General features: G+C 39.7%; 1 long non-coding RNA gene across 2 annotated transcripts in view; it reads right to left on the bottom strand.

Annotated features, from left to right (window-relative positions):
* Positions 1-11,593: 11,593 nt before the first annotated feature.
* The window catches only part of LOC146768282 (uncharacterized), a 65,859-nt gene continuing 50,600 nt past the window's right edge, over positions 11,594-26,852 (bottom strand). For both annotated transcript variants that reach the window (XR_014952714.1, XR_014952713.1), the window contains exon 3: positions 11,594-26,558. This is a non-coding gene — a long non-coding RNA (uncharacterized LOC146768282). The remainder of the gene's footprint in view (positions 26,559-26,852) is intronic.

Raw genomic sequence — 26,852 nt, 5'->3', positions numbered from 1 at the left:
CTTTTAATGGAACATGAGACTGTAGATTGTTTCAGAAACACTACAGGCAAGGTGTTTCATGTTGGTTGCACTTGTTGTCAACCCTGTTGCAAAGAAAAATTGAGCATTTTTTCTGTTGCCCAGGTTTTACTAATTATTAGAGACACTGGAGCCACATCAGTGAGATGTATCCCCATGAACTGACACAACAGTATGTCATGCAGACTACAAAGAACAGCCCTGACAAATGACATTTCACCATCTATGAGTGGTCTCCTCAAAGTAACATTCAGTCTCTGCTCAGTGCTCCACAGGGTGATGAATAATATCAATAAAACATTGCCCTTGGGAGAATTAAAAATAAGGCACTTGGTGGTGCTTCTTTCAAAACTTATTAAAATTCAATGGAAAGTGAACTTGGATTACCGTCAGTAAGTACGCTTCCTCAGTTTCAATCCTTATGAAGCAGATTCTTCTCTTGTGGACTACCTTCTGAAACACAAAGTTGTATTATTTAGCCTCTTGATTGACTCTCATCTGCATATTGTGCAGTAGTAATTTCTAAAGCATTTTCATTTTTCAGTTAGCAAAATCAGCAAGTGTCCCTTGTATGACACACACACCATCCATACAGAATTTCCAGGGACCTGAATGCTGGCTAACTGCACATCCTGCTTCTGGTCATGCTTGGCATGAACAACAGCTATAACATTGGATGGCTGCAGGCTTAAAATACATGCTGAGATATGTGACTTGCACCTCTGAGTTTTTTGACACCATCACATGGAAGTTCAAATCATAATTATAAATCCAGGTCTTGCTTTCAGTTGATTTCCAGTAGTTGAGCTAAGTGGATGTTAGAGTGAGCAGATCAGAAAGCCTGGTCTGACAACACCAGTCCTATTATAACAGGAGTGTGCGCAGCAGTAATTGTGGGACGGGTTGCGATTGCAGCAGATTTGCAGACACTGCTCAGGAGGAGGGGTTGTGGTTATAGCTGCTGTGCTGCAAAAGGAAATGAGAAGCTCTGAGCAGCTGTGGAATTACAGCCCTGAGGCTAAAAAGATGCATGTTTTGTAGAGGTCAGTGTCTCTGCAGAGGTGAAGGTGATGCTTGGTCTGTTAGTGTAGGCACCAAACATCTTTTTGAGAAATACGACCTTAATATTCCTCCCCCCCCCATAAAAGTATCCCAGGGTAATAATAATAATAAAACCCCCTCCCCCCAGTGTTTTTCTTTTAAACACATCAAGCATCAGAAAAGCTGTCATTTCAGACCAACTTCTGCCCATCCCTATGGCAACTAATGGAAGCATTTAATACTATATATACAAAATGTAATTTGCTCCCCCGCCATCTCTAGTTATACCCTTCTTTTTATGCTAAAATTGCTCCATGACGCCTACAATGTTTGGAAAATGCTTTTGAAGTGACATGCATCAGAGGTTCAACGTCACTGAAAAAAGCTCAAGTGACCAATTAAAAAAATATTGATTTTGAAAAAGCAATTGTGGAAATTAGCAAAGGCCAAAAATATCTTTTCTGAACAGTCATATTTGTAGTCTTGGAATGCCCAGTATTAAAACTTACAATATCTTTGGAAAAGAAGGAGGGAGAGAAGAAATCAAGCATTGATTATCAAACCAGAAAAAGTGACAGTATTTAATATTTTCACAGGCTCCAATCCTTTTCACAGAAATAGTTTTTAAAGTTATGAAGCAGACTCTGGAAATCCTCCCTCTGCCTAGCCCCTTAACAGCTTTAGAAGTTACTTAAAGTCAGCTTGAACTCGGGGTTTAAAATAAAAATAATGAAAATATAGAAATAATGTGGATTTCTTTAATCTCCTTTTCAGAAGGGAAGGATGTATCCATTACTTACAGCTCTGTGTTATGAACAGAACATGGTATGCTTCTGTTACGTAACAGAAAACATGCTTACAGTTATTTGGTTGTCCAGATCATCTGACTTGTTCTCTGTTTCTTACAGCTTTTTATCTATACCTGTTTCAGAACTGAACACCATACAGTAAAATCATTATTAAATGCAAGGATACTAGATAATAACTTCATTCTGTTACCTCCTTTGAAATAGTCAGACATGCACAAAAAAAAATCCCAAGTAGGCCAGCTTTAAAGAAATATATAAAGCTATTTTTGTAATATGTAAACACATAGATCCACATCTAAATTTATAAATACTTAGGCAAGAAGAGAGCTATTGTGTGCTAATACACTGTCTCTGTCATTGTTACAACAATAACAGAAACTCCCAGGTTATCAAAATGTCTCCCAGGTATCTCAAGTATTGATTTCATGTGTGTAGAGGATCCACTTCATTAAACTCAAGAGATGGGTAGCTCTGCTGTGGCCTGGGTTCTTATGCCCTTTATAATAGTGCTCTGCAAGCAAGAGGTCTTGCAACAACTACCAGTTGGCAAGGAGAGGTTTCACCTACAGGCTAGGCTGAGTATCTTTATAGAAAGTAGTAAATTTAGAGAAAACATTAAAAGTTATGCAGAATTTTATGCCTCTTAAAGATACCCAGCATGAAGAAGAAAGTGAGAAGTACCAAATTACTTAAGATAATGCTTTTTACAGTATTTCTTCTGAAATTATAGAATCATTAACATTGGAAAAGACCTCCAAGGTCTTTGAGCTCAACCTTTGACTGAACACCACCACTCGAACTAAACCATAGCATTAAGTTCCATGTCCAGATGTTTCTTGAACATCTCCAGGGATGGTGACCAACAGAATGTAAACTCAGAAGGCTTTAGAAAATCTTAAGAATCAGGGTGACGCAAAGGCATGGCCAATTCCTTTTAACTTTATTTTCTATCTGGAACTACAAGTGGTGGGTAGGTAGAAAGAGCAATGTGCCAAAAAGGAATAGGATAGAGTTTAGAGAAAGGAGGAGACAATTAGTATATCAAGTGAATATTGCAGCATACTATAAAACCCTGCCTGTAAATGGGTTTTTCCATGTATTTCTTATTTTGCTTGTATTTTTCAGCTGTGTAGCTACAGGAATATGAGAAGTTCAGTCCAAGATGTAAAATGCACAGATAAAATGAATCTCTGTTTTGAAACATGTTCTAAACTGAAATTTACCATCTGTGGAAAGTATTTGGTAATAAAGTTTTTCTAGTATTAGGACAAAAGGGGCTTCTGCACATGAACCATGTAAGGAACACACTTTGTCACAGAGTTCTATGAACAACTTTCCACAAAATCATCTGACAATAAATTTCTTATCAGGACTTGACCAGGGAGACAGGTGCAGTTTGAATTGAGCCACCACCACTCCTTCTCCAGCTCCAGTTTCTCACACCTGAGGAGGTACTTCAGCTGGGAAGCTATTCTCCCTGAGCTCTTAATGCAGTCAGTGGCCAACAAACAGTAATTACTCTGAGGTTACTTCAGAGTAATCCTGTCTTCCATTCCTCACTTCTTTTACTAAAAGCCCACAGAACCAAAGCCTTTAGTGAGAATCTTTGTGGTGGTTCAACATCTGCAACTCACAGGGAGGCTTCAGTGAGTCTTGTAACAAACAAGAATGAGTTGTCTGGCTGTAGAAATAAGGGAGAATCAATCCTAGCATGGTTTGGGCTTAAGGGACCTTAAAATCATCTAGTTCCAACTCCCCTGCCATAGGAGTGACACTGTCCTGTAGACTAGGGTGTTCAAAGTCCCATCCAGTCTGTCGTTGAACACTTCCAGGGATGAAGCATACACAGCTATTCTGGGCAACCTGTTCCAGTGCTTCACCACCCTAAAAGCATAGCATTTCTTCCTACTATTGTGTCTAAACCCACACTCTTTTGATTTAAAGCCACTCTCCTTTGTCCTAGAACTACATGGCCTTGTAAAGTTGCTCTGTACATGGCTTAGCATGAAAATAGGATATGAAATATAACTGAATTAGAGCATGCCTAAGGAAAGGGACTAGTTGAACAGTATCAATAGCATATAACATCTCTAATGTGTATCATGGGCTCCTCTAGGCAAATGCTGGCACTACTGAAATCAATATGGCTTTTATGCCCATCTTCTACAAGCCCCATGTGAATACTGCATATTGGGAGACATTAACATTTTTTTAGTTATGCAAACTTTTGCTTCTAGGCTGTAGTTTTTCTCTCAATGCCTGGAGCCTAGGAGAAAACACAACTTGCTGGAAACAACTCTAAAAGCCTGAGGAAGTGAGGACTGGAACATACAGATAGTGTGTGTTTAATAAAAGAGAGATGTACTGTGCTCTTCAGGAAAAAGAGTACTGAAAACGGAAAAGGGCTTTGAAGGCAGTACTTCATGCAGAATTGCAGTTTAAATGGGAAAGAGTATAGTGGGATAGATCAATAAATGCATAGCGAACAACAACAAAAGCCCAGGTTCACAGAAATGCAAGGCAGAAGGAGACTCAAAAAATTCTCTAATCCCTGTGTACCACATCAGAAATAACTTTACCAAGCTCATTCTTCACTGGTGTTTCTCTAACCTACAGTTTAAATCTTCCCTTGAAAGATAGCACAACCTCTGTTGTAGGTCTTCCTAATGTTCCAAGATCCTTATGATTAGAATTTCTTTTCTTAAAATCTCCCAATTATTCTGCTGCAAATTGTAATTTCCCCCCTTTTTTTCCTCTGATGCATATCATGAATAATTGAGGAAAATGACGTAACTAGAATGTGTCATGTAGAAATAATGTATTCAGTTACTTCACTGTAGTGAGAATTCTAGTCCTCTGTAGGTGACTAGAAAGCCACCATGAGACTAAAATGTGAGAACATTTGAAGAACACAGTTGATCACTGTCTTCACAATGAAGAAATTCATTTAGAAGCTTAAAATAACTATTTGTCTAGCCCCTCAAGCACTCTGCTATTTAAGCTCTGTCTGTCTTCTGCAAAGATTTTTCACTAAGTAATAATCCACTGGATTTCCCAGTCCTCTGGAGAATTGTGATAAAGCCATATATTGTCATTATTTGTACAAAAAGAAAAGCCTACTTGTGTCACCAAATCTCATCCAAACTCCTGGTTGGAGCAGTTTGCACAGGATCATGTCCAGGCAGGTTTTGAATATCTCCAGAGAAGGAGATTCAACAGCTGCTCTGGGAAGTCTGTTCTAGTGCTCTATCACCTTCAAAGTAAAGAGTTTTTTTCTCATATTGAAGTGAAACTTTCCCATCTGGAGTAATCTCTTCTCCTAGATAAACAGGGCCCAGCTCTCTCAGCATTTCTTCATAGAAGAGGTGCTCCAGTCCCCTAAACATCTTCACAGCTCTCCACTGGATTCACTCCAGGAGTTCCAAGTCTTTCTTGCCCAGAACTGGACATAGTACTCCAGATGTGGCCTCACTAGTGCTGAGTAAGGTGGGAGGATCACCTCTGTTGACCTGCTGGCAATGCTCTTCCTAATGTACCCCAGGATACCAATGGTCTTCTTGGCCACAAGGACACACTGCTGGCTCATGGACAGCTTGTTGTCCACTAGGAACTCATGATTCTTCTCTGCAGAGCTGCTTTCCAGTAGATCAATCCTTAACCTGTATTGATGCATGGGGTTATTCCTCCCTTGGTGCAAGACAGAATTATTGCAATTATTATTCCAATAAGGTGTCCTTATATTTTCATACCCATTAATTTTTTCACTCTTATAGCTCACAAGTATTTCTACTTGTATTGTAATAAATAAATTCCCACATCTAGGTATAGACTTCTTGTCATGTTTGCGCTCTGAAAAAATGACCACTTAGGTTTGTCCCTTTAAATCACATTCACCAAATGAAGCTGGTGAATGGTGGAAGAAATGGTGAGTCCAAGATTCAGCACTAGACTCCGAAGGGATAAGATAGGACTGAAAGAGGACAGCCAATCACAGTGGAAAGATCCACCCTTCCCCCTTAGAAAAAGATTATTTATTCAAGAGTAACCAGATAAATGTCTGTTCAGATTGGAGTGACTAATAAATACTCTGAATCTGTTAAAAGCTAAAACTTGGCTAGTGAAATAGAGTGGCTTGAATTGCCCCCTTGCAAGGCAACAGCAAATGCTACTGCTCCCAAAAGTGTCAGTGAAAAGCCCCATGGGCACTGGGTTTTCTTCTGCCCCAGAAGCTGAACTTGTGTCTCCACTGCTTCTGGGGGAATTAGAGAGGCAGCAACTGCTGCTTCTGGAAGGAACTGAAATTCCCTGGCAGCAGCATGTTGGCAAAGCAAACAACTGAAACAGCTCTGGCAAAGAGTTCTGCAGCCACTGCTGTTTTACAGGCTCCCTTCCTCCCAGCAGTTTGCTATGCTGTGAAACTCTGCCCTGTCTAAACCTAGAGCTGGCTGGGAGAAGGAGCCCAATCATGACCTGAGATTGAGAAAATCATACATCCAAGATGTAATTAACTGAATGCATTCCTTCTGCTGTGGTTAGAAGGGACAGCTCCATCCCAGCTGCATTTCATTCCTCTATTCATTGCAGATCTGGATTTTGCTGAGAGATTCAACTAAGCATTGTGTACATCTGCTTTAAACAATCTTCAGGAAATAAATAATTTACAATTTGCACTATTCCATTACTATTCTTCCTCGTAATTTGCCTGATTCCCTAATGTCTGCAGTCATGACTCAAAAGTCCTGCTGTGTCAGGCAATAAAGAAATAATCCCTGCCTGAAAGAATTTACCATTTAAATATTTTTTTCATTTAAATCAGTAGCAAAAAGTGATAGAAGAAGAGCTTCCTTGGTCCATGGAAGCAAACAGGGGAATAACAGACAACATAATGAAAGGACAGACCATGTTGTTTCAACTCACTGGCACAATACCTAAGTGCTCCATACATTTTAGTAAGGTATATCCACACAAACTTCCACCCCCTTCTCAAGACTTACTTAATTGTTAGTGCTCTTCTGAGATTAATATTTTTACATTTCATCCTTTCTGCAATTTTTCAGTTTCTGTTGTTCCTTCATGCACAAAGAACCAACAACATGAGATTCAGGACTCTAACTTGTGATGATGATAAGGGAAAAAACAAGCAAACAAATCCATCAAGCTAAAGGCCAGCAGCATAAATGCACAGAGAGCTATTTCCTCCAGGACATAGCTGTTCTGGCTCCAGCACACAGAATGGAACCCAAATTACAGGTAGGACAATGTGTTTGAAGTCTTGATCTCTGCCACATATCAACCTCCGCTTTACAGCAGGGGTTAGCAGCTATGACATAAGTGCAATGGTACATTAGGAAGAAGCCAGCATTGGCATCTGACTCCCCAACCAGATGTTGTTGATGTGCTGCACAGCATTTAAATGTCTTGGATCTCCACTAGCAAATATACAATCAATTTGAAAAATAAAAACAGAAATGAGACATTTCGTTGTCTGATCTATGTCTTACAGGTCACTGAATAAGGCTAGGAAATATTGGGAGAGATCCTGAAGTATAGGATCCTGAGAGATCATCCGTTAAATATATAAAGCAGAACTGCTCCTATCTGAAATACTTGTAGCTTAAAACTTCTACAGAGAGAAGATACATACATACACAGAGATGCATACACAACAAAGGTATTAAAACAAAATTTAGTGATAGCTTGAAAACTTTTCTTCTACCTGCATGGTTTATTCCTCTCCAAAGCGTTAGGGTGCAATAGCTGCCCTGACACACATGGTCTTGCTAAGGCTGCAGAAGTGGTTTTTTTAACTTGGCTAGCTTTGGAAAAAAGTGTTCCATCTCTAGTCATTCTCTGGCAAAGTGCAGTATATCTAAATTTGTTAAATTCCAAAACATACTGTACACCAAAGTACTTGTAGGTGTGAAAGAGAATGTCAGGGATGAGTCAAAGATTAATACCTAAATGATAAAATGTGAAATGGGAATTGGAATCTTAAATAGCATGTTAAGAACCAGGAAGTATTTACCTAGTCTAAAGCACCACTTGTATTGTAATAGGCAAAATGCTTCTTCTTTTAGTTACAAGGGAATCTTTAATAGTTCCAGGCTTGAGCAGCAAGATGCATAGGATGGAGTGGCAATTTGATGAGACCTTTACAAACTTTATCAGAACTCTTATTCATTGCAGCACTCACTTCAGTCATACCTACTTTCACTGTTCTGCAGAACAAGGAGGAGCTTAGGACAGTACTTAGAAAAATAGATGCTTGACCAGTTTATTTCCTTCAAACATACCACTGCTTCCACTATTGCACTGCAAGATTGTCAGATAAAGTTTTCCACTTTCACTAATCTGCCCCTTAAGTTACCTTATTGTTCTGTTTTTCATCTATCATTACCAAATTCTCTTTTGCTTTCTTATACAAACAAACAAACAGACATGTCTACCTTAGCACTAATCTTAACAAACAAAAAAATTCTCTCTGTGTAATGCTGTCAGTGCTTCCTTTCTCATTTTTACATTTTGCCTCTTACATTCAATTATCAACTCTGTGTCAGGATCACTTCTTTCCTGTGTGCATGGAGTCCTAAAATCATACATGGAGCTTTTAAATGCTTGGTTAAAAACCCCCAATAAACAGAGCATAAAAGACTAGAGTTTTAATCAGCTTGTTATTTTCTCACTGTCACTAAGCACAACACCTGGCAAAGGCCCAAGGGTATTTTTTTAAAACTTAGTTGAAGAGACAGTAATGATGTCTCCTTTGAATCATAGGCTAACATGTGGAAGTGGTTCTAACAACACTCACAACCAAGTTTCAGCTGATTCTTGGAGCTTTATTAAAACAGAAGTTAGTTGGTAATCAGTGCCCAGTGAGTCCAGTGCTGCTCGAACCACATGCTTCAGCAACTGATACTTTGCACTGCTCATTAGCTGGTGACAAATAGGATACAAAAATAAAACTTTGGGAAGCAGACTTAAATAGACTTGTCAACTGGTTATAGAGAACCCTGCCAAAAAGTGACTTTATTTTTATTAAAAGAAAAATAGGTTCATTGGAGAAATAGTTCCAGAGATCAGACTTCTTAACCCCTGATTTTTAATCAGTTAAAAATACTGAATAGCTACACACATATTTTTAGTAGAATGTACTAAATATCACTCCTTGACATAAGCCAGCTCAGACTCACTGTACACCAAAGTAACCATTTCATGTTTAACATCTTCAACAAGTCTTAAGATGACTTTAGCTGTGCTTAGTCCTCTGCTTATCAGAAAAAAATTACTAAAGAAGATAACCAGAAACAACAGGCATGAGAAATCTGCAGGTAAGTTACTGTCCTTGTGATTCCCCTAAATCCTTGATAAAGTCAAACTATGTTTATGGCCAAAGGCTCAAGGTCTCCTTCATGCAGCTTTTCCTCTCTAGTTTGTCATGTTTTCCTTCTAGATATTTGTTATATTATGGAGACTCAGGTACTTATTTTGCCATCTCTTAGTGCAACTTCCTTCATATAATATGTGGTTGGGTCAGATAAATTTTCCTCTAGATAGAACGCTATTTACCAAATCTCTGCTATAAAGACTGGCATATAAAGAAAATACAGAGAATTTCTTTCTATAAAGAAAAGTGACTAAACAAACTGAATTGATACTCAGAACATGTAAATGAAACTCAAAAAGTAAAGCTAACTGAATGCCTGTAAGGATGCAGACTGCTGCACTTTTAATATACTAAAATACAGTATATGTACAAGAGCCCTGGCAGAGGAAGGTGTTGCAACTCTATAAACTTCAAGATCTAAAAGTCTGTATGTTTAGCTGTGATTTTACTAAACAACCTAGCCTATCTATCCATAACTGCACTTAGTGTTGAGTATGAAAGTCAGTTCTATAAAACCTGGTAGAACAAACACTGTATTATAGAACAGAATCACTATGGTTGAATAATCAAATGGTAGCAACAGAGATGGTCAAAATCCTTAATTTTTGGGATTTTCCTTTAAGCCTATGCCATCTAAGCATCTCACAAACAAGCCAGTTCACAGTACAATATTATGAGCACCTATGAGTTAGCACCTATATAATGTCAAGAGCTCAAAGATTTCCTTTTTTTTTTTTTGCAACTGTGCCAACTTCAAGCTCATAAATGCTGTCAAAACCTGTCAGCCTCTTACTGAGGGGGCAATCCACAGTGAGAACTAAAGAAAAGCAAGGTATTCAAGGTTTATTCAGGTACTAAAATAAATTGTAGCAACCAATATGAACAATCATGTTAAAGGAAAATTTTTCAAAATCTCTGTGGCCAATTTCAATCTTCTTTGTTTTCAGATACAGGAAGAGGCTTGAAACCCCAAGTAGTTAGAAAGAACAACATGGACTGGAATCTAATGGACTGGCTGGATGGCTGGGCCCAGAGAGCGGTGGTGAATGGTGCTGCATCCAGCTGGGGACAGTCACCATGGTGTCCCTCAGGGGTCTGTGCTGGGGCCAGTTCTGTTCAGTATATTTATTGATGACATGGATGAGGGGATTGAGTCTTTCCTTAGTAAAATTGCAGATGACACTAAGCTGGGAGCATGTGTCGATCTGCTGGAAGGAAGGAGGGCTCTGCAGAGAGACTTGGAACCATTGGATGGATGGGCAGAGTCCAATAAGATGAAGTTTAATAACTCCAAGTGCCAAGCCCTGTATTTTGGCCACAATAACCCCCTGTGGCTGGGGACAGGATGACTGGACAGTGCCCAGGCAGAAAGGGACCTGGGGGTTCTGGTCGACAGCGGCTGAATGTGAGCCAGCAGTGTGCCCTGGTGGCCAAGAAGGCCAGTGGCATCCTGGCCTGTGTCAGGAATGTTGTGGCCAGCAGGAGCAGGGAGGTCATTCTTCCCCTGTCCTGGCACCTTGAATGCTGTGTCCAGTTCTGGCCCCTCAGTTTGGGAAGGATGCTGAGATGCTTGAGCACTCTGGAGGAGGCAACGAGGCTGGTGAGGGGCTTGGAGCACAAACCCTGTGGGGAACGACTGAGGGAACTGGGGGTGTTTAGCCTGGAGAAAAGGAGACTCAGAGGTCTCAGACCTTCTCACTCTCTACAACTCCCTGAAAGGCGGCTGTAGTCAGGTGGGGTTGATCTCTTTCTCCAGGCAGCAATGAGACAGAACAAGAGGTCACAGTCTCAGTCTGCATCAGGGGAAATATAGGTTGGATATTAGGAAGAAGTTTTTTATGGAAAGAATGATAAAGTACTGGAATGGCCTGCCCAGGGAGGCGGTGGAGTCACCATCCCTGGATGTGTTAAAAAGAAGACTGGATGTGGCACTCAGTACTATGGTTTAGTTGAGGTGTTAGGGCATGGGTTAGACTTGATGATCTTGAAGGTCTCTTCCAACCTTGTGATTCTGTGATGTTAGTAGTGACATTCCTACAGCAGTGTCAAGGGAATCTTGCATCTCTGAAAGAGGTCAAAGTCACTAAGATAAAAATTTCAGCCTGTGAGAAATTCTTACATAGAGAGTGACAGAAATTACTCTTGGAGACATTTTCTCAAATAGGAAGGCATTATGTGAAACAGGTTGATAAACTTTATGTTAAATGTGGCTTCTAGTAATATTTGATGACAATACGTACCTGTATCATAAAAAATGCTCATAATAAAGAACCAGACAGAAGATCTTTAACTCTCTGTTTCTAGTAGGAAATGCAAGAGATCTCCATGTAGAGAACTGCAAGAGAAACCACAGACCACTTCAAGTATAGGCTATAACAAATATCTGATTATTAGCCAGACCCATAGTGAAGTAGGTGCAGACCCACTCTAGTTAAGTAACAATTCACCCTACTTTTCTTCTTTAGCCATGACTTCTAGAAAATTTGTCATTCACCTACAGCAAACATATTTGTAAATGAGTCCTATCATTTTTAGTAAAAGGGGGGAAAAGAGCAGACTGGGATTTTATACCTGAGAATGATGTGTGACTGATATGCCTCCTTCCTTCTCAGCCTCAAAACACCAAGATTGGCAAACTGGGACAAAAATTCAGGCAAGTATTCAGAGTGTCATGTGAAAACCCATTTTAGCATTTAAAAAATTATGCCTTACAACCACTAGCAAAAGGTTTCCTCTGCTGGCAATTCTCAATATATGTTTGGAGTAGTTAAATTAACCTTCAGGACAGAACTTCTGGACCTGACAACTGAATATCTAATTTTCCCTGCCTCTTCTTTTTGCCCTTCTGCTTTCTTTTTAGCATGGTCTCATCAAGTTTTCTGCTCCCTGTCAGAAATAAAAGAGTTCCAGAGGAGCAAAGCTCTGCTTCTAATGATTTGCCATGTTAATAAAAAACAAGAATGTGCTACTAAACTGTTTCTAGGAATGGAAAAACTGATTTTTTTTTTTTTTTTTTACAAATGAAAACCAAAAGCAAGTATTAAAAGAGAAGAAACAAAATTCAGAGAAACAAAGTTCAGAGAATGCTAGTTATGGCCAGCTTAAAATAAACAACAATGAGAAATAAAAATTAAAGTGGATAGATTTCATATTAGTCACAATAGAAACCTGAAAAAATTAATAGTCTAAGTGCATCTCAGATTTTGTATTTAGTTATAGAAACCGAGTTTTTGCTGGAATAGCACTCTTTCCTTGCTTCAAATTAACAGAGGAGGAACAGAAACAGAGAGAATTAAATGCATTTCACTTCTCTGATTCTGAGTTTGGGCTACATGCTGCATAATTTCATTTTGGCCTGAAAAATATATTAATATCTGGAAACATATGCCTTCTTTGCTTTTATCATCAGCAAAGTAGGTTATCACTAGTTTTTAGATAACAAGTATTTTTATTGCATGAAGTATGCTGAAACTTTAGTTAAAATTTGTTCTCTTTTCCATTCTATTATCCTGGCCCGTGACAGCTCTCTGCTAAGCATTTCTGTTTCATAGACTTCATCTTGATAATACCACCATGCAAGGGAGATTTAGATAGCCAAGTGGATTCATTGACTCTTATTATTAAAACAGCCTATTTCAACTGAAGTTTTAGGCATTTATTTCAGTATTTGCTACATTATTGATATGGTAACAGCTAAGGACACATTCAACCACTCCACTGTTTGACAAACACAGCATTTTAAATTGAATGTTGCTTTTCTTTAAAAAGATACCATAAAATATGCATACATTGTCTCTATAAACAGTATTACTGTAGCATACCTCTTCTGGTTCTCCCTTTCTTATTCTAAATTCTTGCTTGATATTACTGAGAAGCATCAATACTTCTGCAAAGGCTGATTAGCATGCAGTGACTTGATAGACATGTTGGAAGGTAGAAATAAAATTTCCAGCATACTGCTAGATTATGCATTTCTCTCTGTGCATGTAAAAAGACATCGCTGTTCACGTACCTCTGATACTTCTGTTGATACTTCTGTCAACATCTGTTCACAGAAGTGGCTATTGGCATGCACTTATCTGAGAATCACTATGCAAATATATGCAACTGCAGTGAAAGAAGTCCCTATAAGATTTGAACAAACCCATTTTATCAGAATAAAAATGTTGAGGTGACTGACAGGTCCATTGTTACAGCCCTTATGGAAAGGGCTGCCTGCTTTTTCCACTGTTAAAGCAGAACATTATTTGAGTACAAGAAGCATTACTGTGAACATCGCAATTGCCAATTCTGGTAACATTTTGCTTGATCCTGTGTCATTGTAGAGCAGGGATGTATATCCTCAGTGGAATCAGCTTGGACAATTAAGGTGATATGAAGCTAAAGTGATAGTGCTATTCACCAGAAAGGACAGGCCCATTATTGTTAGACAGTGTTTGGGACACCAAAGAAGAATCCTAATACGACAATCTTAAGTAAAATTGACTCTCCATTTATACTCATGGAGGTATGGAAAAAAAAAAAGCGTGATCTAATGGTTGCTTTCTTGGCTACTTGTTAAGGGTGGTGGTTCAGATGCTTGTGATGAAGGATAGCTGAGGAAATGCAGTACTCTCCAATGTCTGAGCAGCCTGAGCTAGACTGCTTAGAACAACAAGCATTGCCCAAAATGTTGGTTGCAACAATGACCACCTCAGCTATTATTCCCTTCCTGCAGCTGTTCCAAGAGCCACACATTAGCACATGAGTTGAGGCTAGACTGAAGGCTTTATTTGCTATTCTATATCATCACTTAATATTGGAGGAGAAAGAACTGGTGTTCTATATTCTACAGCTGTCTACCTCCAAGATTTTGGTAGCTCATACAGGTACACAGGCAAAAGGTTGACAGACACATGGTTTTTACGTCTTCCTTCCACTTAACAGTACATGCAACATAAAACACACTTTTCCCCACACTTCATCATTACCATGGCTGCAGAATACAAAGTAAAGAGGGAAATTGTACTGTTTACTTTGAGAAGGAAAGCATGTACTCAGTCCAGCAACACAGAGAATTCTATGTCATAAAATGCGGTATGACAATTGCAGACCAAAGAGAGCAATTCCTTAATCCCCACCTCTGCTCTATCTTTAAAAACATGAAGGGCTGCTACTGTGGATCCTAGTTTTTCAGTCCCAACATTAAAACAACTTGTTTAGAGATCCTGCTTGATAGTGAGTCAGCTGCTTCTATACTGCATATTGTACATGCAAGCATAAGTAATCTTGCCTTCCCATCACACACTCTCAAACAACCAGGGACTAAAGCAGTAGCTTAAGACACAAGCTTAAGCAAAGGCAGCACCCCACTTTAAAAAGCAGATTAAGCATGTGACAGATGCTTTGTGATAATTTATGAATAGTGTACGTTGACCTGATTTTTGTGATGTTGATTCTATGATTATGTTGGCTTGATTTAATTAGAAGGCACAGACAAAGCCTGAAATACTTGATAAACACAAGCTACCCACTGCTAAATACCCTCTGGTCAGTTTGAAGTAAAACCTGAATTCTCGGCTGTGGAGAGCTTATTTCTGGGCTCCAGGCAAACTGTTGGAACATCTTTGGTCAGTTTGAATGCTGAGATTAAAACAGTTGCAGTGACTATGGAAAAGATCCATAAGTAATGTGCTGTAAAGTCAAGTGGGTTATCACAGAGGGTCAGCTGTTGAAGGGAACTTATATCACCCTGCCCCCTTGACACCTTGGAGAAAAAAAAAAAAATCTGTCAAGACAAAATACCTAAACTCAATTTTCCCTACTTGTTTTCCTCTCTACTGCTGATATTGTTTTAGGACATCTGCATGCTCAGGCACTCTGTAGGTGCCTGCAGTCTGGGGGACTCACAAGGTACTACAGCCTTTGGCTTGGAGGATATGGAAATACTAATATTCTGCAGCAAGTAAAGACACAAACCCTTGCATGAAAGGACTGAGCTCAGAGGCACCAGATGTAGCTAGCTCTAGTTGTTATAAATAGCAGCTTAAAGTTTCATGATTAAAATAATCTGCCCCTCACATATGGAAACTTTGAATGCATTCATAAATGTGAGATAATCAAAAGGAGTTCAGTTCCACACTGTTGACCTGGGATTGTAGAAGATTTGCCTCTGGGGCAAGACCGCCTGTGCAAGCCTGCACAGGGGCAGGAAGGAGAGACTCATGTTCCACAGTTCCTAGCCACTAGGGAGATGACATTCTACTATAGTATGTCAGAATATTTTATTTCTTTGTGACCCTGACAGGGACCTTTTACTATATGATGAGGTTTGGCATCCCTCATAGTTAAGCTTCTGTGTGAAAAAGCCTCTGCTTGGGCAGGGGAGTGAACTCGGGCAAAGAAGAAGACAGAACAGATGCCCGGGCAAGTTCCTATTCAGTTTACAACTGTGAGGCACATTTTGACATGCAAACCCTGAGGTACCCTGGATCTTGTAACACAGACAAAGGAGTGGAGTACATCATGTGGCAAAGTTCCCAGCCAGTTCAATGAGGTCAGTAGTTCCCCTGAGAACTTTTGATATTTCTGTCATTGCTTCTTCTAATTTACCTCATCACAAGACCCTTTTGCCTGCATAGTGATGTAATATCTCCCACAGTCAGTGAACATGTACCCCTTGTACATATCAGAAATTTGACCTTCAGCCTTATCCAGACTTCTGTGTTCATCACCACATTAGAACATGACACACGGCTCCATTCAAACATTCCCTTGATCCACCATCACAGACTGATGCCTTACTGCTGACAGTGACACACTGCCTCTCTTGCTACTCTGGTCACTCACAGTTATCTATTTGCTGGAATAACCTTTCTAAGTCAGCATATACCCTGACATTTGAAGGAATGTGCAGGGCAGTAGGTTATGGAGGTAAAGTGCTCCTGCAATATACAGATCATAGCTGGATAAAATTTTTCTTTGAAATGAGAAAGATTCTATATGGAGTTACAGAAATATTTTTTTTAGAATTTGGGTCAATTTTACTAAAATATTTATTCTTAATAATAGCTGCCATTGAGCTCAGGGGCGTATGACATACATGCAAAAAAGGTAAAAACATTGTACTTTGATATTTTTTATAGTCTGGTTAGTTTGCTTTTCAGGCACAAAACAACTTATCAGTTAAAATTACTATCAAAATATGTTTTAAAATTCTTCATAAAACTCAAATTGAAAATATCACCTTGTTTCAGACCAATCGAGACAACTCAACCACAAGTGGTTCTTTTTAGTCCTTAATTCTATGATTTTCTATTTAAATATTCATAATCTCAAATTAAAATTACTTCTTCTTCCAATGCCTGTTAGAAAACCTTTTTTACATTCATTTGTAATCCTGGACCCAGTTTAAAAGATTATTTAAACATGCCTTTAATTCTGAGGCTAAGTTAAATACCTGCTCAAATTCTCCACTGAATAACTATGAACTGCTAAACCTCTCCAACCCTTTCTTCTCTTCAAATTTTCTATGTAGGACTTCACTGTTCAATAGGGAAAAGAATGACAGCATGTTAGAAATGGAGAAGAAGCTTCATACACTCAAAGATGCTGCTCCCGGCCTTTTGTTCAGGAAAGAGAGAAAATAAAGCAACATCTAGCAAAACTCAAGCAACATAAATTCTCTTGGTTCTTCCCCTGCTATCTTCCTAAACAGGTATTATTTTTCATCTAAGACACAGAAACAAGGACTGCATAAAAAACAACAGAACAAACATTTTTAAATGGGCTATCATCCTCAAAGAAAGCATCTGATCAATTAAATTACCATTATTTTCCCGTTCCCCTCCAGTCTTACTGTATACAAATAAAATAAACAATTAAATTCACACTGAAGTCCAGGGGTTCATTTTTCTCTAGTTCAAACACATTTCAGAACAGACTAGACTCCATTTGTATACACATATATTAACAAAAGAACACATTTCAATTAAAAACCCCCTCCATGTTTCAAGCTGCTTATATCTTATACATACACATACGTTTCACACATCGGGGGAACAGGAACACACAGCAAAGCCCAAGCAGTTAACTCCTAGCACCCTTCCATTGTTCAGCTCCCACAAATTTCTGCTGCTGGTGGGTGTAAGTCTTTTGAACTTCTTGAAAGAAAGAGAAAAGTGTAGCATAGTGTGTTTAACCATGTGCTTTCCAGGGCTGCAGCTGAGAAGGAGCAATATGAATGTGTGGTGAGCAGCTCACAGCATTCCTTGGGGCTTTTCTGTTGTTTCATCAATTTTAATAGGACACACAATGGGATCACAAGTATCCGTGTGCCTCAGACATCACTCAGTTAACTTTACTCAGCAACAGGAGGAAGAGGAGTACTTTGAGCTTTGCTCTCTGGGACGAAAGTTGAAATGAGCTGGTTCAAACAGAATGCTGGAGAATGTGCCCACTGTCCTGCATGAGGAAAAATGCCTTTCTGTTAGAGGTGCTCCTCATACCTACCCTAGCTTTTAAACACAATTAAATATACCTCTTTCATTAGCTTGTAAGGGCATGCCTTCTACAACTAATTCTACAGCCTTGTAACAATATTGACAGGCACAGTCATAACAACTATGGTATAGCTAGAGAAAGAAAGGAGACTACTGCTGACCTGACTGCAGTATAGAAGTTTCCAAATATGTTATGCAGCTAAAAGTAAAAAAAAATAGTTTGAAGAATAAATGAAATTTAAGAAATGTGGTAGGGAAATCTTAGGAGGTCCCAGCCAAGAATCTGTAAACAGGAAGGGCTCTTTAGAAGAGAATACAGAAACAGATAACTACGCAGAAGAGTAGAAGAGATCTTTAACTCATACTAACACCCAGATATAACACTAAAATAAATGCCTACCTCATTAAATCAGATTCATAGTGCACCCAAGAAATGGTATGCCTGCTTGGTCAGAAGGGAACACACAAAATCTGTCACACATTTGCCTAACCAAAGATCAAGCTGCCAAAGTCATGAGCAAACAGAAGAAGCAAGATCTTCAAAACTCCTTTTCACCCTGCTCCTGTAACAAGCTAGGTAAGGATGATCCATTCTGACCGGGTGGAAACCATTGCCTCTTTCCTTTGGAAATTAGCACCTGGGCATCCTCCTTTAAGCTGAGGTTGTGCTACTTCATGGCAGGTGTAAGCCTGTGAAAGGCCAGGGATTGCTGAAAGGTCAACTAAGGGAGAAAGAAAAAACAACATGTGCAATAAGCATCTTCCCATTATACCCCAAGGTCATGCGTTTGGTTTTCTCAAGTTGGGAAGAGAAGGGAGGTTGGGCCCTGCACTGCTCCCCGGGGAAAGGCTGCTCTGCCAGCCTGCCTCTGACTCACTGTTGTGACACCTGGTATTAAAGCTGAGGCAGTTTGAAGATCTAGAAAAGAGCATTTAAAAACCCGTTATTTCACCTGTTCATTTGATTTTTAAATAACTGTGTTAATTCTTATTTATCACATCAGGCTCCTGAATATACTGAGCATTGTTCCAAGTTATTGTAACCTTCCCTCTTAAAGTAGATTGAAGCCATTACAATCTATCATATAAATCCTTCTTAGTCTGTGGATTATTGACCTGATAGGCCCAAACAGCTCCATCTGTCCTTTTAAATGGGCATGAATGCTTTGAGTGTTTATTGCTTTCAATCCTATTATTTGCAAAATGCTTTCTTTCTCTGTCTCTGTGTGTGTGTGTGTGTGTGTGTGTGTGTGTGTGTGTGCTTGTGCTTCGTATTCAGGGACAATTTATTGTCAAATTATTGTCTACACCCTTTTAAACATAGAGCTTCCCAGTGCAAACTGCCCCCATAGAGTAGTGTAAATAAATGTACTGCTACTTGACTTGGGAAATTAAGCTGTTGACTTAGAGCCAGCCTTTGAGAATGATGTAAAAGTTGATAGACTGGAAGAACATTTGAAAGTGAAAAGGGACTCCCTGTTAAAATGTTGGTGTGAATCAAGTCTGAGTTAATAAAGCTTTTATAGTCGTAAAGTTACTTACAGATATCTACTCTAAGTGGTTCTTTTGAAAGAGCTAAAATGATGCTCTAAGAGACATTTGTTGAAGTGAAAACAGGAATAAAAATGCTTATTACCTATTGGTATGTGTCAGGGTGAAAATATGCAGAGAAAAACAGACAATTTTTATTGGTTGATATTTGTAGGTCAAATAATTTACCAAGACTGAGTTAATAATTTTGATGTGTTAAGTCAAATATTTCTGATGGAAGTTTTAAAGTGCTATGAAAAGGTTCCCTGTGCAAGCATGCCTGTTCTTTCCTGTCCCAAGGGTATTCTATACACAGAGACATTCCTTTTAGGCAGTATACTGAAAAGCCTGGAGACCAAAGATGAAGGCAAAAATCTGCAAAATGTGGCTGCAGCCTTGGCCTGATGGATGTCATTGCTGCACTTTTGTCCTCTTCCTATGGCTGAGCCACCCCACCTGGCACCAGGAGGCCAGGCCATGCAGAACATGTGGATGTGGCTTCCCAGTATGCAGAATGCTTTGTCTCTTTGTCTCTGACCTGGCTTGGTTCTCTTTGCAACAAAGATTAGTGAAAAAGAGACAGTCTAGCAAGTCTGTTCTGAATAATACTTTAAAGTCTTACAGAAACTAAAAAAGCACTTTGCAGATGGTCTGTAATAGCTTTTGTACACAAAAATAGGGATGTCTTAGGTCTGACTCTTGCTAAAGAGTGGTTTACAACTGGCTTATACTCTTTTACAACATATGTATGCAAGGGACACATGGTTGTTTTTTCAGGGATGGGGAAACTCAGCAAAGTGGGAGGATATTTTTGGCAAGCTATTTTTGCAGAAGAAATGCCAGGTGCCATCACCTTCTCAAATGCAGAGCTATGCCCAAAATTCGACTGAAGTTGTGAAACACCTTTGATCATACTGTTTTGTATAAGATGGTATTATTCAAGTATACTTGTGTTAATACTCAGAGCTCAGTCCATTTACTGCTTTTTTCCTCCTTTTTTTCCCATCTAAGTGATTTATTAGTGTTTTTTAAGGCATAAGGACCCTCTGACCCATCCATGGTTGGACCATTGACTCACTGTAGGGTTTACCAGTGACTAAATGTTTTTCAAAGCAGAGAGCTTGCATAAAACACTTCTTCCTTGAAGTGGAAATAATTGTATCCTGGGTGCTCACACTTTATTTTGGCAGGGAGAAAAGTAGTGGCCTCTGGAGACAACCCACCAAGCAGTTTTTGGGAGAGGGCATCAGCTTCCCTGGCTGAAGCAACTGGAAATTCTGCCCTGTTATACAAATTCAGTGCAAAATTTTGAAGTGTTTAGGAAACTTTCACTTCCCTTTTAGCATCAAATAGAACATTTATTTTTGGGAATAAGCACATTTAATTCTGCCATGATGTATACTTAGCCTAATGGAAAAAGAGAGTGATCCAGATGTTCAACAGCACCTCAGGCAACTGTTTTAGCAACATGTATGAAATGCTGATATGCTTGAAGATATGGAAGACAGTGATAAAGAGCACTTCTGCAGCATTAAAAATTAAAGCTCTGTTCTCTGCAATGTAAGCAGAACACTACCTAGCATTTTGCATGTATCATATCCATAAGCTTTAGGGTAATGTCTAGAATTCCAACTGAATATGGTTTCCTTATTTTGTAATCTTAATTAACATCTTAATCCTACAGAAATGGAAGCTAAGCATCTGATAGAAGAGCATCTAAGACATAAATTTGTTCATATATGTTTTATTTATATATATATAATATATACATACACTAAAACTGTATATAACAAATTTTACCTACGGTCACCCTAGGTACCAATGGATATATTTAACACTGAGGCATTTCTAGGAAAAATCAGTAAATGTATGTTTTTTCCAACTTAGGCTTATTGAAATACTGAGATTAAATTACCCAAACCCCTTTTATCAAGTGGTTTCTCTGCACCAAACACGGGTTTCCATCAGAGAAAGGGAACTGGGCTTGCTACAGAAAGCTTAACTCCATCACCCTGAATGAATGTGAGGCCAGAAGGGAACTTTTTCAATGTTCACTGTTTCTGTTTTAACATTTCAGTCACCAGGAGGAGGGAGAAGGCTTTAGTTAGTATTACTGGAAGCTATTTATTTTATGAACTGTACCAATAATGTGGCTTATATTCTATTTGGTGACTAAATTGGTTTCTGAGTTTATATTCGCAGTAATGAAGTTTATCTAGTTAGGCTATAAAACTGAACTTATTAATCAGGCATGTGAGGATGGGTTTTGAAGAAGCTTTTTTAGCTATTTTAGTAGCTAGAACACTGTTTTGATGGTGACTTTAATACAGTCTTAAAAGCTGATCCAAATTTTGAAGGCTGAAGGAACAAAATCACTGCTGTAGTATTTTATTAAAGCAGCTCACATTATACTGAAAGCTTGTAAACTGACATGTTTCTGCAAAAGCCACTCTTCTGCATCTTGTTTTGATAGGTTAATAAAAAGAAGGGACATTCTGTAGACACTTGCAAGCTTTAGGACCAGGAGACTGAAATGTAAGGGGTAAGACAATACACATTCTTTGATAGGAAACTGGTCCATACATGGACTCATGCATTCTTCTTACAACAAAGGGTATGCAACAAAACAAATTGTTATTCATAGATCTTTCATCTTGAAACAGAGCAATGAAAACTCAGCTGATGGTTATAATCTCAAAGCCCACCAATAGCCGGGAACATAATGTAGCACAGGCCTCATTACTGCCTGGATTTCTTTTAAGCTATAGTGTATTTACCTGATGTAATTTAAAGGGGAAAAAATGATGAATGCTCAATTAATTGTAAAATCAAAAGCACACGGAAGAAACATCTGACTATTTTGGTATGAATATATGAATGATCTTCATGGCTGCATAATTCATTTTAACATGAAATAGCCAGTTTTGCAATAAATCGGTTCTCCAGGATGGGCCAACTCTACTAGGACTTCATTAAAAATTTCATCCTGAGCCAGGTGGGAAGACTGAGGCCAGTCAAATTGATTGAAAGCTGTGGGATGTGATCACAGCATTTAAATCTTGAAGCAATTCAAAGTGGAAGTGACTGTGAATAAGCACTGGGGTATGTGGGTAACCCTATGCCAAGTTGGTAGAGGGTTTCATATACTGGAAGGAATTCTGCAGCACCTGGCTCCAGAATCCTTGAGCTCAGTGAATCCTGATGGGTTTGCTGGCTTGGCAGGTTTGGCAGCCAGGGATGTGTTCTCAGGTCAGGGCTCTCTCTCCTCTTTTCTGTTGAATTTGGCTTTCATCACAGAGTAAGGGAACTTCAAGGGTAGTTGAAGGGTGCAGCCCTAGTCCTCCACACACCACTGGAAAGGTACAAAAACTCTGCAGGGTCACATCTGACCCCAAATCACAAACACAAAGCCATGCTCTGGCCAGATCTCTGCTTGTACTCTGCAGGCAGAATGTGATGGAGAACGAAGCAGGCAGAGGAGTTTTAGCAGGAGGACTTCAACTGTCCTTGTACCATCTTTGTTCCAGGCAGTTGCAGTGAGCTGTCCTGGAACATAGTGATGAGTCTGTGGAAGCCAAAACTGGCCCTTTTTATCCAAAGAACTTTGTTCTTCTTTTTTTTTTTTTTTTTTTTTTTTCATTCACTAGAGCCTTTATAAGAAAACTTACCATGACTGAGAAGAGCTTTTTTTTCAAGTAGTGAAAGTCAACACAATGTTCTAAAATCACAGTGAATATCACATTCCTGACAGCTTGATGGCATCTGCAGATGCTGAGATGAAATGATGCAGAGGAGCATAGATTATCTGATAAATATCTACACTGATCCCAAATGGTCCCAAAGGAGGAGGGTGTTCTATCTTATGAGGACTTTACAGTGTTGCTCTCTACTCCCTCAAGAGATGTGTCTGCCTGTGAGCACTGTGCAAATAAAAAGCACCATTTACAGAAAGGATCCTTCTTTTAGCTCTGCAGCAGCTGAAACTCCTGAGTGATTTTGTTCACATCTTAGACACCAGAAAAACCATTGTAGCATAAAGCTTTATGTTCATATAGCACCTCTAGGACAGCTTTTCAGGAGAGGCCTGTGTGTGATTCCCTTATAAAAATAATTAGTGATAATCATTGGCAGTATACATGCAAATTGACTTTCCAAAGCATGGAGCCACAAGACAAAGTTTATCAATCAAGGCCACCAAAGCAATTGTGAGCAGTCCCCAGAGAATTTATCCTTCAAGAATGCATGAAATCAATCTGGCAGCCTCTTAAATACACAATCCATTTGTTTATGCCCATACAAATATTCACCTTCTCACCACAGAGGCACTGAGAAGTACAGATTAAAAGGACTGTTTCAGGACTGAAACAATCATTCTGCAGAAAGAAGCCAAGTAAAGACTGATAATTATTTTATCTGTGCTGAACAACATTGTAAGCAAATTGCACATAATTATGACAAAATACCATCAACAATATGACAGTCTCCTGTTGTTTTCTGGGGCATCTGGCACACAGCACTGCCGAGTCAAATGTTTGTTCCCTTTCTGATGATTGGTGTCTGGTTTTTTGTCTGTTGCTTTGATTCACACTCTTCCTTCAATAAAGACTTTCTACTGTCATTGTGTACAGTGTTCACTGATTTACACCAGAGAATTGAACTTCAGCAGCCACAGTCTCATCTTCATTCCTCACTGCAGAGACTGTTCCCTGTCAGAAGCTCTTCCCATTCCTCGGAAAGAGGTTACAAATGAGCCCAACCAGTGATATCCCCGAGGGAATGGGGTATACATCCTGGGATGAAGGTGGACGTCTCTCCTCACAGAAGTGGAAGGTCAGTTTGCTATAAGGCCATACTGGCAAACTTGTGCTATCAGACCCAGCTTTTGACACTCATGGCCTGGACTTGCTTGGGATTTTTGCACCACTGCTAAACCATGTGGCCTTTCAGGGGACTGATGGCCTGTTCCCGTTTTGACCTTGCCAACAAGACCCCTTTTGTTGCCTTTGGCAGCAGATGGCAAAAGCTCCTTGTAAGGTGCTAGACAGTGAGATGATCTCATTTCATTTGACTAGTCTAAACCAAATGCAGACAAACTCCAGAGGCTTTTGAAGCTTACAGAATTTAGGCAAAACAAAGGGCTTCAGATTTTAAGTTGCTTGCTTTGCAAAGTTATCCTGCAGTAAGATAAAGCTAAAAAAACGGGCAACACAACTGCAGATGAAATCTAAAACTGACAAATACAGTGTAGTTCACAAAGAATGTCACAAGAATGACTAAACAGAGCTAACAGTGTTAAAGCAGCATATTCACAATTTTCCTTGCAGGTGTAGTGCCTGCCCACAGGAAAAAAAATCCAAAAAACCAAAAAACTTTGAAAATATGCAGTATATACTTAGCAACTGATCCTTGACAAGCAAGCCAGTCCCTAATATCTTCCACATGTTTGGAAATAGAGTTCCTTCAGTTGAGGAAGCCGTTAGAAAGCAGGGGATTAATTAATTACAAATTATGTCTGGGCTTCTCCTTTTTCTGATCAGAAATTTTGTTCAGATGTGAGATCTGGTTGTGGCATTTGTCTTGGAACCCTATGTTTTTGTGTCAGCCCATCTCGAGGAGCAGAACAAAAATCACAGCACACACTTGCCTTAGCTCTGCAGAAGAAGCACTGGTATGAGCAGATGTTCGGCAGGCTTCAAGTGCACTGGAACGCAGCATTTAAGGCCTTAAACTTTCGGAGAGCTGAAGGATGAAAAGAGGAGGCAGGAGGTGGACAGGGAGCACATCCCTTTTGCCTCCCCGATGGGGAGTGCCTGCTGTACGCCGGTGATGGCAGTGAGGGCATACAGACCCCTCACACACCACGCCTCTGCTTTTGAGGTCAAGCCACCGGAGAGCTGAGTGGAAATAAAGGGGAGATTGAAAAGCAATGTGATGCATGGAGTATTTTTCAGAGGCGAGAACAAAGGCGGCTGTTTCTCCGGCAAGGCAATGAGCCCTCTAGAGGCAGCTGCAACCAGAGCAACCCCTACCATGATGGTGCGCCATGGAGGGAGAGCCAGCCTGGAGTCCTTTGCACCTTCTCCAAGCCCTGCTCCCTCTCCCACAGCCCTTCTCTCTATCCCAGCTCGCCGGTGCCCACCCCTGTCCCCTGGCAGTCACTCTCACTTTACAGAAGGCTGGAGAAGTCCTGGGGAAAGGAGCTGCAGCTTGGCACAGAGACAGCAGCATCTAAGCCACTTTAAAAAGTTTGCAAAAAAGTTTGCCTGCTAGTACATTATGTATAGACCTTTGACCAGTCTTCATCCTACTGGTGGTCTTTCTTTACAGATGTGACAGGAACTTAGGAAAACATCTTCTCAGCTACACAGTAATTCTTTCAGAGTCAAACTGTGCTCAGAATGAATCTAATCACAGTCCAGCCAGTCTCTAGTAAGAGTTGTTGAGTGCAGCAAGCACAATCACCCCGCCATACCTACAGGAATGGCCAGGGCATTCTCACCCCCTTAGTGCTTCCCCCTGAAGAGTGAAAAGGGAGTGAATAACAGCAGAAAACTGCTGGGGAACAGTAGTGAGAGTACAGGGTGTCAAGCAGGCTACAGGGTAGCTTCGAACATAAAAGGTGATTAATTCCTTACTGTCAACGGTTTAATTGAAGTCACAGACTCCTGCATGTTCTATCCTGGAAAAGAAAGAGAATACTGTGGGAAGGCAGTGATTTTAACCAGGCTGGTTTTCCAAGGGCTTCTGAAGCTGTGAAGCTGACTCATCTCTGGCTCCTCTGTGCTGTTCGTGAAGCAGTAGGCGGCGAGGCTCGATGTGCAGCCTCCCTGGAGCAGGGGCTGTGACTGGGGTCGTGACCGTATGCCAGTTGTGTTTTATCACCCTTGCTTCATTTTCAACGATTTGGAACTTGTCAAAAGCAGCAGTTCAGTATATAGGAGAAGTTGTTCAGGCTTTGAAAAAACTCTCTAGGCACCTCTGTACACTTGTCTTTACAAGACAGCATAAAACCTTTCTGCAACCCCCCTGAGGAATGTGTTATGCACCAGTTGTGGGCATTCAGCTTGGCCTGGAGAAGTGCCCTGCATTTTTGCTCTGCTTTCTCTTTAAAGCTCCGAGTGATACCTATCTATTTAACTATCAAACCACAATTTCTCCAAAATGAGAATTTTCTTTTTTTATCCCTGTTTTCTCAAAAGACTTATGCTGTAAGGTCAGCATTAAAGGGCTTAACACCTTAAGCCCCTTGTGATGATATCTGTGGTATTAATTACTGCATGAACTTGTTCCAGTGATCTGCAAGACACAACAGCAAAATGGTTCTGATGATTTCTCTTCTGAAATATCTGTCTACTATTAGCATTTCCTATGTTCTTACTTTTATTGACAAAATCTTAATTAAAAACCTAATAAAATGCCATAATTTGATTAAGAGACAGTGATAATTTAAAACATGCAGTTAATTTTTTTGCACCACTCTCAGGTTCATCCATCCTTCTCAGGCAGAGGAAAAAAGCTGCTCCAATGTTATACAGAATTACCCCTTATTATATAAGCCTCTCACATGATATTTGTGGGATAATATGAAAA

Source organism: Lonchura striata, chromosome 2 (genome assembly GCF_050655825.1).
Source record: "Lonchura striata isolate lonStrDom1 chromosome 2, ASM5065582v1, whole genome shotgun sequence".
NCBI classification, from domain to species: Eukaryota; Metazoa; Chordata; class Aves; order Passeriformes; family Estrildidae; genus Lonchura; species Lonchura striata.
Note: the sequence above shows the minus strand (reverse complement) of the source record. Positions and strands in the feature narration are given on the sequence as shown.